This window comes from Lactuca saligna, chromosome 7 (assembly GCF_052625555.1).
Source record: "Lactuca saligna cultivar CGN05327 chromosome 7, ASM5262555v1, whole genome shotgun sequence".
Lineage (NCBI taxonomy): Eukaryota > Viridiplantae > Streptophyta > Magnoliopsida > Asterales > Asteraceae > Lactuca > Lactuca saligna.
The window spans coordinates 58,707,926-58,720,227 of NC_136423.1; positions in this window are offsets into that span (position 1 = coordinate 58,707,926).

Here is a 12,302-nt window from a genome sequence, read left to right on the forward strand (position 1 = left end):
GCTCAAGAGGGCACAAAAACCTTGTTGATCATGAATGGGTCAAGAGGGCACAAGAAGTCCATGTTGATCACAATTAGGGTTTGTTGAGCCAAACTAGGGTTTTGAGAGAAACTTGTGGCTTAAGAAGGTATTTTTGAAAATAAGATGGTTGTTGAGCCAAACTAGGGTTTGCAACTTAAGAAGACTTATGGATCAAGAGGGTTTTTCGAAAATAGGGAGGTATTTGAGCCAAACTAGGGTTTTGCAACAAAAAACTTGTGGCTTAAGAGTAATTTTTCAAAAATGGGCTTGTTGTTGACCCAAACTTGCTGTTGTGCCAAGGCGACTTCTTGCTCACTAACTTTAGTTACATGTTGCATACACGACTGTTGCTCACGACGCCTTGTTGCTCCAAGCGAGTATGAAAGTAAGAATTTGTGAGAGAGTATAAAATCTAGAATGAGAAGTAGAAGTGAGGTATTTATAGTTGAAGGGTTCTACGGTTTCTCAATGGGCCGAAATAGGGCTTGCATGGGCCAACATTTGGGTACATAAGGCTTGGATGGTACTCTAGTATAAATAGGAGAATTTCAACCTGAGTCGCTAGCGCGAGAATGATGCCTTGAGAATCAAGAAAGAAAAGGTGGTGCATGCATGGATGTTATCTTTGAGACGTGCATGGAGCCTAAGGAAAGATCTACTCGAAATGTGCATGACATACGTGACACGTGCATGGCTCATTAAAAAATGTATGACCTATTGGAAACATGCATGGCACATTTATTATGCTCTATGTGGACTTAATGATCCACATGGATGTAATGCACCAAGTGAGTGAAGATGCTTCAAGCTGTTGATCATGAGCCAATGTTCTTGATCATTCTCCAATGTTGTTGAGCATGATCCAATGTTTTTTTAACATGCTCCAAAAGACTGACGATGCTCCAAGCCGGACCAAGTGAGCAAGATCCTTGAAGTTGGTGAAATTGCTCCAAGATACTTCCAGGTTATTGAGATGATGAAGACGATCCAAGATGCTCAAAATGGTCAAGATGATCAAGATGATCAAGTTGATGAAGATGGTCCAACATGCCTCAAGATGATTAAGTTGATGAAGATGGTCCAACATGCCTCAAGATTGTCAATATGATCAAGTTGATGGTGTTGCTCCAAATTTGGTCCATGTTCCTGAAGTTGTTCCATGTTGGTCCAAGAGCACGAAGTTGCTTCAAGATGGTTCTTTAAGGCTTTTGATCTTGACCTTATTCACAATATACAAGAAGGCTCCATAAACCAATACAAACACATATGGTTTTCTTGAAGAGGACGATCCATTCTCATAAGATGCTCCACTTGGCTAAGGATGTTCCATGATCAAGTAAGTGATGTTCTATATCTTACTTAGCTGATTTACCTAGATTCTAAGGCATTAATTAAACAGAAAGTATAAAAGTGCAAACACTAAATAATCTAACTCTGAAGGTGATGTGTGTGCACATGGATAGAGAATTTGAGAAGGGAATAGTAAAATGCAGTTAAGTGTGTGCATGTGGAAACAAGAACTTTAAGTAAACACTAGTTGACTCATTTACAGGCATTGATGATTATCATGCTGTTACTTACAGATTTGTCAAGCAACTAAATTATGTGTTTGATTCTTCACTTCACATTGTAAAGAATTCCCTTATGGATTATTAGGTTTTTAATTCCTTAAGATCACACAGAATAACCCGATTTGTACTCACCAATTATGTCTCACCGCAATGCGTGTATTTGTGTCTAAGGCCTAGTTACTTCTCAAGCCCTAAATCTTGACAATCCTCATAAACGTTCCCCACTTATTTTGAACAACATTTATTTTTGGCATTCCTACCACCTATACCTTTTCATTTACTCCTTTTATTTCAAAAGGTATCGCCAAATTCCAAGTGACACAACTTTAAAAGAAAAAAAATAGTATATATAATAGTTGACCTAAGAATATAACTAGATTTTATATATATATATATTTTTTGAATTTTTTTCTTATAAGTCTAACTTTGACAACGTACACAAGCAAATAGCTCTTAGCTTTACTTTTATTTGTACTTTAGTTCGTGACTTTCTAAGAAAATCATTGGAGTGCTCGGAATCTCTTAGGTCACTAATGGAGTCCATGACTTTCTATGAAAACCCATGTAGCGGACTTCTTCCCGGTCCGATTCGCGTTAATGTACTGTAGGTGGACAAATTGTCAATATCTCGTGGGGTTTACTGGCCGAGTTCTCATAGGTCACAGATTGACTCCACTCCAGAACTATAACTTATTGAATATCTAACTAGACTCAAAGTGCAGAAATTAAAAAGATGCTTGACTCGCTTTGTTTGAACTAAGAAACTTTTTATTGGGTATAGATATTCATAAAGCAAAACTTTTTATGTCCCTCAAACCATACAAGTTCGCATTTTTGTCTCATGAGTTCACTAGGACAGGGAATTATCCCACATAACACATTGGCTTAACTAAACCTTAGAGTTCACCTCAAATTATCCCACATAATATTAGTACTTGATGTATGTTATAACTCTAAGTAGAGTATAACCATGAAGCTTGTTAATGGTCACTGAAGTACCAATATTAGTTGTGTATTGAAGCAAACTGAAGAATCACAGAATTTAGTCTTTTGAAAAATTATTAAAGTGTGGAGCAACTAACCTTCTTCATTTGCATAGTTGTGATGACAACTTGCATTTTTCTAACAAAAATAAAGATAAAATCTTTTTGGTATTTTCTCTTATTTAAAGTAAAGACACAATACAAAAAATAAAATCTTTTTGTAGTTTTCTCTTATGTAAAGAAAAAAAATCTCCTTTTTGTGGAAAAGCAAATAAAAAAATAAAATAAGTTAGAAAATAAAATATTTTTGGAGTTTTCTTTAAAAAAATGAAAAAAAAAATTCAAATGCGTAGAGAATCTGAATTAATCATGCCAAATCGTCCTAGAAAGTGTAAGAACTTGGATTCATCCAGAGCTTTTCTGAACATATCTGCAGTCTCTTCTTATGTAGGAACAAAATGAAGCTCAATATGACCTTTCTGAATATTATATTTAAGGAAGTGATACCTGATATCAATGTGCTTGGTCATTGACTGGTTGAATGGATTGTGAGAGATTGCAATTGCACTCTTTGAGTCATAATAGATTGGGATCTGTTGCATTTTGAATCCATAATCTCTCAGTTGTGTTTGCATCCAGAGCACTTGAGAAAACAGTTGGCGGCAGCAACATACTCAGCTTCAGAAGTAGAGGTGGAAACACATGTTTGCTTCTTTGAGGTCCAACTGACCAACCTGCCTCCTAAGAATTAATAGCTACCAGAAGTGCTCTTCTTGTTGAGTTTGTATCCTCCATAATCTGAGTCAGTAAAGGCTTGGAGATAGAAGTTGCCTTTAGCAGGATAGAATAGACCCAGAGAAGCAGTTCCTTTCAAATATTTGAAAATTCTTTTGACTGCTATAAGGTCTGATTCCTTAGGATTGGCTTGAAAGCGTGCACACAAACATGTTGAAAACATGATGTCTGGTCGACTACCTATAAGATACAGTAATGAGCCAATCATTCCTCTGTAGTGCTTCTGATCTACAAATTTTCCATCAAGTTCTGAATCAAGCTTGTAGGAAGTAGACATCGGTTTCTTTGTGGTTTATACGTTCTCCATGGAGTATCTCTTCAACAGAGTGTTGATGTACTTCTCTTGACCGACGAAGATTCCTTTAGGAGATTGAAGAACTTGTAGACCTAGGAATTGGTTGAGCTTATCCATCATACTCATTCTAAATTTGCTTTTCATCAACTCAGCAAACTCATCACTAAGGTCCTTGCTTGTTGAACCAAATATGATGTCGTCGATGTAGATCCGCACAATGATCAGATGGTTGTTATGGATTTTCCTAAAGAGGGTAGGATCAATAGAACCTCTATGAAACTTGTAATCTTCTAAGAACTTGGACAATGTTCCATACAATGCTCCGGGGCTTGCTTCAATCCATATACAGCCTTTTGAAGCTTGTAGCAATGGTTGGGGAACTTTGGATCTTCAAATTCAAGGGGTTGTTGAACATAGACATCTCTATCGATTTCTCCATTCAAGAATGCATTAGTAGACCTTAAAATTCTTGTGTGTAGCAAATGCTAAGAAAATCCTAATGGCTTCTATCCTTGGAACAGTTGCAAAGGTTTCATCATAGTCCATGCCTTCTTGTTGCGGGTAGCCTTTGACAACCAGTCTGGTTTTGTTCCAGATGATGTCTCTATCTTCATCACTTTTGTTTCTGTAGACCCATCATGAACCAACAACTGATACTCCTTCTGGTGTTGGCACTAAGTCCCACACGTTGTTGCGTTCATATTCAGGTAACTCTTCTTGAATTGTTTTTAACCGATCTTCATCTTGTAGAGCCTCTTTGATTCCTTTAGGCTCTATCATGGATAGAAAGCTTGCATATAGGCATTTATTCTTGGTTGTTGAATGAGTCACAACTCAAGAATCAAGATCGCCTATGATTTGATCGATTGGATAATCCTTTGTCCATTTTGTAAGACGAGCTTCCATATGGATTTTAGGATTACAAACTACCTCATATTGTTCTCTTGGACAAGCAGGGTAGTCAGAAGTGAATGTTCCTTCAAAAAGATCATCTTGGAACAATCCAGGACTACCTAAAACAGGTGGTTCCCCCTCAACTGTTGCATGCTTGAATTCAACAGATGAAGTGGATGTGAAGGAACTTGAGGAACTGGAACTAGTCGAGTGGGGTTCCCCCTGAAACCATGGACTGGATGGTTTGGAGGATTGTAAAGTACCTTTAAGAATGGAACCATTCAAAGGTGCCTCCCCTTCGAAAGATGCAGTGACTGGTGTTATGACTGGTCCTGATTGATGGGAGGTTGGGGAAGAAGGTTCATAAGATTCTAAACGACTTTAAGGAATAGAGTCATTAGAAAATGGTCCACCCTCAACCGAAGCTTTGGTGGAAGTTGAGACTTTTGATGGTTGATGAGGTTGAGAGATATCAGGAGAAGCTGTTTTTGTGAGTTTTTCTGATTCAAGGGCAGAAGGTTGAGTTGGAAAGAGGAAATCAAAATCTACTTCAATAACATGGACTGGAGCAGAAGCATTAGCATGTGATGGTTGGTTCATTTTATCAAATGGTACTACCAATTGAGGACCAAAGTAGTTTGGATCTAGAACCCTTACATAACTTTCATCAAAAGTGACATCACTGCTTTCCTCTATCACCCTGGTTCTTTTGTTCAGAACTCAATAGGTTGCATTATGAAGGCAATATCCAAGAAAGATACCTTCATCAGCCTTGGGTGCAAATTTACCTAGTTGATCCCTATTATTCTTGATGTAGCAACGATAGCAAAAGATGTGAAAGAATTTGACGTTGGGCTTCCTCTTTTTCATTGCTTCATAGGGAGTGACTTCAAGCCTATTGTTGATTAGGGATCTGTTTTGAGTGAAACAGGCGGCTGCTGTGGCTTCAGCCCAGAAGTATTGTGGTAGGTTTGCGAAGATCAACATTGATCGAGCAGCTTCACATAGTGTCTGGTTCTTCCTTTCAACTACACCATTCTGTTGTGGAGTGTAGGGTGCATAAAAATTGTGCTCGATGCCTTTGGATACAAGAAAGCTATCTATGGTGTTGTTCTTGAATTCGCCACCATTGTCTCTTCTTAGTCTTCTAAGTGGCTTGCCTACGCTAACTTCTATGTAGCGAATGAAGTTAATTAGCTCATTGGTGGTTTCAAATTTGTTTCACAAAAAGTACACCCAAGTGAATTTGGTGTGGTCGTCCACAATCACAAGAATGTACCTCTTACCACTTAAGCTAGGAGCTATAGTAGGACCACACATATCAATATGTATAAGCTGAAGAGGTTCAGATACGCTATGTTATGTTATACTTTTATGTGGAGATTTGGAGATTTTGCCTTGTTCACAGGCAGCACAAAGTATATCATTGTCAACTTTTAACAATTGTAGTCCTCTCACAAGATCCTTTCCAATGAGTTTGTTGATATAACCATAGTTTAGGTGCGAGAGTCTTCTATGCCATAACCAACTGATATCAGAGGCAGCTTTGGAAAGAAGACAAATATCTGGGGTTCCCTTAATTAGTTCAATATCAAGAGGATCCATATTCCCATTTCGTGGGGAATCAAGAAGAATGAGTTTGGTGGTATCCATAATCAAACTCTTGGTTTTGGTGAACAAAACCTCATGATCATTGTCACACAGTTGTGCAACACTAATAAGGTTATGTTTAAGACCGTCTACATACACTACACACTTAACGTTAATGTTCCTGTTTGATATGTTTCTGTGTCCCATAACTTCTCCCTTCATGTTGTTTCCAAAAGTAACATATTGACCTGGCGTTGTGATCTTGAAATCTCTTAGATATCATTTGTGCCCGGTCATGTGCCTGGAGAAACAACTGTTAATGTACCATGTATCGTCGTGTGGTACCCGACACAAAAAGCCTGCAATTATAGAGAAGGTTTAGGTACCCATGTTTGTTTGGGTCCTGGACTTGTGGGAGTTGGGAAAGTCTTTTCTTGTTTGGCATTAACCTCTTTAGGTTTTTCTTGGTTTTTTTTTTGACCTTGATTTTTGATTTCCTAGGGGTCTTCTTGTGAGGTTTGGTTTGTGGGAAGAATTGAGAGTTGGTGAACTGAGTAGGAATTCCTAGGGAGGGAAATCCATAGTTTACAGTCATTCCAAATTGATCAAACATGGGAAACTGGATATTTCCCCCGAATTGATTGATCATTGGAAACCCATTGTTTCCCCTAAGCATGTGATTCCATCCTATGGACGAAGAAAAACCATAATATGGACCAATAATAGAATTCATAGGGTAATTTTTATTTTGATACATGAAGGGGTTGGTTTGAACAGGACTTGGTCTCATCATTTCAAACAAATCTGGAAGATTGTTAGGTCTGAAATTATTCTGATAGTGAAATCAAGTGTCACACCCCAAAACCAAGAACTGCGGAAACGTTCTGGGGCAGAGGATGTCATGTACAGTATCACAACAATGAATAGTAGTATACAAGCAACAACATCATCCATTGCATTAATAATATAATTTTAATACAAGTGTTCTGACATGTTTTATAGACACTAAATTATGAATCAAAAATGAAAGATGAGTCTTGAACGAGCTCCATCTTCTCTAAACCTTGCATCGGTACCTGTCTACTGTTGACCTGAGGATACAAGTTATTTTGAAAGAGAGTATCAACTTTAAAGCTGGTGAGATCATAAGTATTTTAGTGTCTGTATTTGTAATAAAGTATTTGTAAGAATGTATTTGTAAGACTGTATCTGTAAGTATGAGTATGTAAAAGTTTTGAATAACCTAGAAAACCCTATGCTTCCTACTGAAAGTAGCCTTCTACCAAGGCATCTAGTATCTGACTTTGTCTCTTTTAGGAGTGTGTATTTTCCCAAATCTAACTATCATTAACCAAAAATATAGTATTTACATTACCGTGCATCGTGTCAATGTTCACGAAGTGAATGTAATGGGGAAATAATATAATATTGTAGTATAATAATAAGTGACTACTACTATACTAACTACCTTAAACCAAATGAAATTTAAACTACCATGTGATCGGCCTGTATCCTTCTACCAACTCAATAGTAAAACGATGATGTAAGACACCATAAGAAATGACATTTGGCACCCATAGACTTGCAAGTCCCACTGTAGCGAGCAGCAAGGTGTAGGATAGTCAATCCAGTATAGATCTATATGCAAACTCATACGCTCCCCAATTAAGGGGATTCTACATACAAAAATGGTCATGGCAGGTAGTGCCATGACCCGTTTAACGGCTCACATAATTGAATGTAATCTATATGTAATGTATGCTAGCTGTATTGTAAGTTCTCCCTCATTCTAGCCTGTATGTTCTCTTTGTATAGTATTGTATTGTATTGTGTGTACTAGTTGTATTGTTTGTTCTCTTTATCTAGCAAGTATTGTAATGTTCTGTGTGTACTAGCTGTATTGTGTGTTCTCTCTCTATCTAGCATGTATTTTAATGTTCTGTGTGTACTAGCTGTATTGTGTGTTCTCTCTATCTAGAAAGTATTGACTCATGTATGAACTGACTCTTTGAATGATTCATTGTTCTAGCATTAGTATTAGTAAAACCCTAAACTATACTTGTTATAGTTTACTAGTAATCTGACTTGTACGTATGAACATAGAAGTATACCCTTGCTACCTAAGGGTATTAAATTGATTGGAAGAACCTTTACAACTATATATGTACACATGATATATAAATAATATTTAAACGACCTTCGGATGGATGACCGATACCCTAAAGCCACATTCCAACGAGGAAAAGGAGATAAACATAGCTAGCCTTCCTAAGTCCTTTCAACATTACTTATATAACTATACATATCTATGCATACAATTGACAATATAAAAGTATAAAAGAAGTTTTGTAAAACCTTTGAAGAGTTTAAGAACTAAGAAAATGTGACTTGATGTCAGTTTGTAAAATAGTTTATTACAGTTTATTTGATAAGAACAGTTTAAAGTATAATGAAACCTTTGTTTGGAAACACAATTGTAACAGAGTTTTGAAAAGAAACATTCAGTATGTAAGATAGTTTGATAAAGAGTTGTAAACTAGTAAAAATGTTTTGGAAAGCCATTTGAAGTAATATGTTTGGTAAAACTGCTAAATGTGTAGGATTCTATTTGTATGCTAGTTATCAATCACATGTGATCAATATAATAACTAGCATGATTCAACTTCTACCCCCCTCCCCCCCCCCCACACACACACACACATAAAAGCATTTAAAAACATTTAAAAGATAGATTAAGGGGTATGAACTAACCTGTAGCAAGTGGTTGGGATTGAACAGACTGTATAGGATGCTAGGTGTCAAGTGAAGACTTGTACACACTCTATGATCCTAGATAACATATAATATCACATATATGTAACCAATTAGCCTTTAAACAATTATACAAGGCTATTGGGTTTTAGGGTTCAAGGGAACCCCTAATATTATTTTACTCCCTAAATACAATACCCATTGAGTTTATGGTCGTAAACTCTTGAGTTTATTTCCATAAGCTCATAACCTCATGACCATTTGTTGATTTGAAGTCTTCTAAGTCATTCCAAGTACTCCTACTTCATGTTTAAGCCTTAGGAAATGTTTTGTGGCATCAATACACTCCTAAATGGAGTTTACAGCCCATGAACCATTTCTCCATGTGTTTGTTGCCGTAAACTCCTATCGACTAAGGTATTTTGATGTTTTCAAGTCCCAAACACTTCATGGTAAAGGTCTAGGCTTTATTCTAGGCATAAGGAAGGGAAATGGTGCACTTTGACACACTTTGGGGTGTTTACGGTTTTGGGAGATCCACAAACTGTTAACACATCAAGGGAAGGTTCAATACTAGTTTCTAAGCATAAGGAAAGAGTTGGGAGCACTTTGGCACCCGAAATAGGGTTTATGATCCAAGAAGATTTTTGGTCGTAAACTCCTTTTTCTTATGATTCATGAGTGATTTCTATCATATCTAAACATGTAGTAAGCTTTAAAACACTCTAGGGTAGGAGTACTTACAATCCGAGACGAAAGATAAAAGATCCTTGAGAGAGAATCGGGTTTTTCTGTAGCTGAAAATGGAACAAATGACTAAAAATGACTAATGTGTCATATACATAGTCCATGGAGTTTTTGGTCAGAAATCATTCGAGCCTTAAAATCCAAACCCGTGGAGTTTTGAAACGTTTAAGATGCACAAAATACTCTAGGGCATCCTCTCTCCTGATAACTCTTAAAGTGTAAATCCTGAAATACCCACCCTTATTCTAAAAAGTCTAAAAATTAATAGCAACTGTTCTAACTTCTATTGGCATGATATGTTCGTACAGAATAGAAATTTCGGGTTGTCACATCATCGCCCCGTTAGAAGAAATTTTGCCCGAAATTAGAATTTAGGTAAGGAAGTATGCATGAATAATCGAGCCAAGAAGAGGGGATACTTCCTAAATGATTGATTCTCGCGCTCCCAAGTGAATTCGGGTCCTTGGTTGGCATTCCAGCGAACCTTCACAAAGGGAAAATGACTATGAATCGTTCGCATGACCTCTCGGTCGGTGCTCACTACGATTCTTCCACGCAGGTGAGGCTCTTGTGGAACACGATCTCTTCGAGTGGGATTTCAAGAGTTTTGCCGGATCGATACTTTTTGCAAGTCCGAGATGTGAAGAGTAGAATGTACGTTACTAAGCTCGCAGTGTAGATTGAGTTTGTGAGATATAGGGCCGATTATGGTAAGACTTCCAAATGAATTTGGTCTCTCACCTGGAGTTCCAAGGGTTTCTATCTCTTGCTTCTCTTCCCAGTCAAGGGCCACTCCCTCCTAGGTCAAAGTCGTAAGAAGTTTCGTAATTTGCGAGGAGTTCTTAATGGACTACTATAGTAGGTCTGGAAGACCTAAAATTTGACAAATTCCGGATGGCATCTTTGGTGCTAACAAATTCTCAACGGTTTTGATAAATTCAAAGGGTCCTCAAAAATTTCCACATCACTAATAGTGTGTCTTAGGAAATTTTGACTCTTCAATTCCAAAACTCGTATTTAGAGAACTTCGCGTAACGCTTCTCTGATCGTATTGGTTCCATGGTTTTTTGTAGGTGCTCTTTATGATTTCCTTCTTACTACGAGGGTAGATAAGTAAGTCATTTACAAGGTTAATGACGAACTGATCCATGTAAGAATGGCATACTCTATCCATTAAGTTCATGAGTACTACGAGCGTATTGGTCATATCCAAGGGTTATCACTACGGACTTGTAGTGTCTGTATCGCATTTGGAAGGTCGTCTTTGGGACATCCTTCTCTAATACTCGAAATTGGTGATATTTGGATCTTAGGTCCATTTCGGAAAAGTAATTCCTTTCTTGCGTTGATCAACCAACTCATCCATGCGAGGCAGAGATAATGATTTCCAATGGAAATCTTGATGAGGTCTTCAATAGTCGATATACTTATGATACTATTCGTCCACCTTTATGAGGAATAAGATCGGAGCTCTCCAGGGTGAGGAGTTGGGTCTTTCTATTCTTTTGCTGGGTAGTTCGCTAAGTTGACAGGACTATTCTTGTCTCTTTGTGGGTGTTTAGACGGTATGGCAATCTGGTTTCAGGAGTCGTACTGGTTTCTAAGTTTGTTCACCTGATGATGCAATTACACGTAGTCTTGGGCAGTATCCGTCCTGAAGTTCATATTAAAATTCATACACGGTTCATCAATCACAGTCTCGTGTATACGAGTCGTATATAATTAAGATTGAAAAGGTAGTGGAATAAATGCTTCCCATTTAACCTCACATCCCGACGAGGAAAACAGTTAACGTGAAATCATCAATTCTAAATATGTAGAACCTTGATTATATACCACCCCTTTGTATACATTCTTCAGTGATAGATCAACCGTATGGGTCTTTGGATTGAACTTGACGTACTGTACGAGTGGTACTTCGAGGAGGTTTGCTGAGGTTTCTTCGTAAAGGATAAGAAACATGAGGTACTCTAAGCAGGAGTACTTCAGAGTTCTGGTATGACAGCTTCGCTAGAAAGGTGATTTCGGAGAAAGAGATGTGCGCACGAAACTCATATTGCGAGGATCGAATTGACTCATATTGTATGATAATGTCGGAATCATATGGGAACTTAAAGACATAAGATTTGAACATAAGGCGTTACAGACAAAACACAATAGTGTAACCTTCAACAGAGTTACAGTACTTTAGATTTACTACTAGAATATTGCTGTGAATAAGGTATACTACAAAAGACAAGTATACGCAGCATGAGTGCCCCTCTATTGACGAGATCTCGCAAAAGATAAGACTCTATTTGCACTAGTTTTAAACAGTTGATAAGTATGTTACAACGAACGCCTTAGATACTCTAACGAAGGTCCGATGTAGTTTCTCCTCCAATTGTGATCCTGAGAATCTTCCCATCTGCACCCGAGTTTTTTGCTTTTGGACAATCCTTCTCGAGGTGCCCAATTTCACCGCATTGGTGACATACATGGATAGCACCAACATTGGTGGTGGAGGTGAAGTGTCGAGTAGGAGTTATGGGGACACAGTTGCTTTCGTTGATCTTCTCTTTTGGACAATTTTTGTAATAGTGCCCTGTCTCACCACAACTATAGCAAACTAGGCTAGCTCCAGTGGTGGAGGTAGTTCTATAGAAACGAGCAATC